This window comes from Hipposideros armiger, unplaced genomic scaffold (genome assembly GCF_001890085.2).
Source record: "Hipposideros armiger isolate ML-2016 unplaced genomic scaffold, ASM189008v1 scaffold_105, whole genome shotgun sequence".
In the NCBI taxonomy this organism is placed as follows: domain Eukaryota; kingdom Metazoa; phylum Chordata; class Mammalia; order Chiroptera; family Hipposideridae; genus Hipposideros; species Hipposideros armiger.
In genome coordinates, this window is record NW_017731455.1 from 3,600,394 (window position 1) to 3,602,144 (window position 1,751).

The window sequence follows — 1,751 nt, forward strand, 5'->3', positions numbered from 1 at the left end:
TCACATCAACATTGTGGGCCATTTTTAAATGACATTGCTTATGCAAGGTCAGCTGGTATTATCTACCCTGATATTTAAAACCTTCCTATCTCAAGTCTTCCTCTCCAGCTTGTAAGTTTTACTTCCTTTCTGCAAGCTGAGGCAGTAAGTCTATCTTTCCTACACTGCATATAACCACTTCATGATACCTGGAATGCTGCTATGCATTTTCAATTTATCTTGTTGTTAATTCAGATAATTCTCATTGGACTAAAACTATAAGCTTNCTCACTTGGATAATTTCACCATGTTTAACTGGAGCTGGATAAACTCCCTCTTTCTTTGATTAGTGGTCATTGCAACCAAAAGGTTTTCATCATCACAGAGACATGCTGGGGAGTGAAGGTGCTTTATTCACGCACATTTATCTCTAAAAGCTACTCTAGACCTGCCATCTATCACTTTATCTTCTCCTGTCTGGGTTGCTATGGCAGGGACCACCACTCCCCTGTAGAATGCCATCAAGGCTTTATCTCCACGGTTTTCCAAGTGTCAGGCCAAATCTCATCTCATATGCTCTCCCAAAACTCCTGTCTGTACCAGTGGCTGCCTGAGGTTTCTCATTCATTCACAGACTTACTGAATAGCTGCTAAGGCCTGTGTTTTCTATTGAAATCTACAGCACATATGTGGTACCCGCCACCCAGAAGGTACTCAGTAGAGTGTGTCTGGAATGAACGTTTCCATGACAAAACAGGTGGTAAACGATTAGAAATATTTTGTTTGAATACGGTACACTCTGCTACAAACCAATGATGTCCTTAATATTCCCATGCAATTTGCCAAATCACTCATTGCTTCCAGGAGTTAGTATAAAGAGAAAATCATGAAATACAAGATGGTAAAGATAACAGAGAGATTTCATGTTGCCTAAGTAAAAGCAAGAAACAGGGTTGGTTAATTAATTATAAAGGAAAAGTAATAATACTCTGCAGCTGTGATAAAAAGAGAACTAGTGGCTCGAGGGAAGAAAGACAAACGGGAAATGAGCTGTATTCGGAAAATAACCATGTGCTGAGAACATCCTTTACCTAGAAAATCTGGAAAAATATATAGTCCAAATGTCAATCAATAGTCAAGAATATGATGGCAGCATAATTTTTATCCTTTTCTGGATCTTGCGTGTGTGTGTGTGTGTGTGTACGTGTGTGTGTGCGTGTGTGTGTGTGTGTCTTTATTCTAGGAAAGATGAACAAGACACATAGAAACTGTGGATGTAATCATAAAGCAAAAAAAGCCAAATATTTGGAGGACCAGTTTTGTGCGAGCCACATTCTGAACCAGCACAAACAAGTCCCTGTCAGCTCACTGATAGTGAACTGATTACAAATGTGACCAAGTGGAAAAAGCTCCCTGCTGCCAAACTAGTCTTTGGAACTTTGATAAGAAGGTGACAATTTAGCAGTGGGTACAAGTTCAAAGATGCATTAAAATTAAAGGGAGGAGAAAAAAACTGAAAAGGAGAAAAAGGTGGTAGATCACTCCATCAGTCTTCTTAACACCATACAATTGTTCCCAATATCTAATTTCCCTGTCTATTCTAAAACTCCCCAAGCGATTGTCACTAACAACTCCTTTGTTCTAAATACACAGGCATTTTTCAGAGCTGATCTTAATGCCCTATGGCAGCATTCCTCACTGCTGACTCTCCCTTCTATTGTGATACCAGATTTCCCCTTTTCTCTCTGCTTGTTCCTGTTTATTCTTGTCCA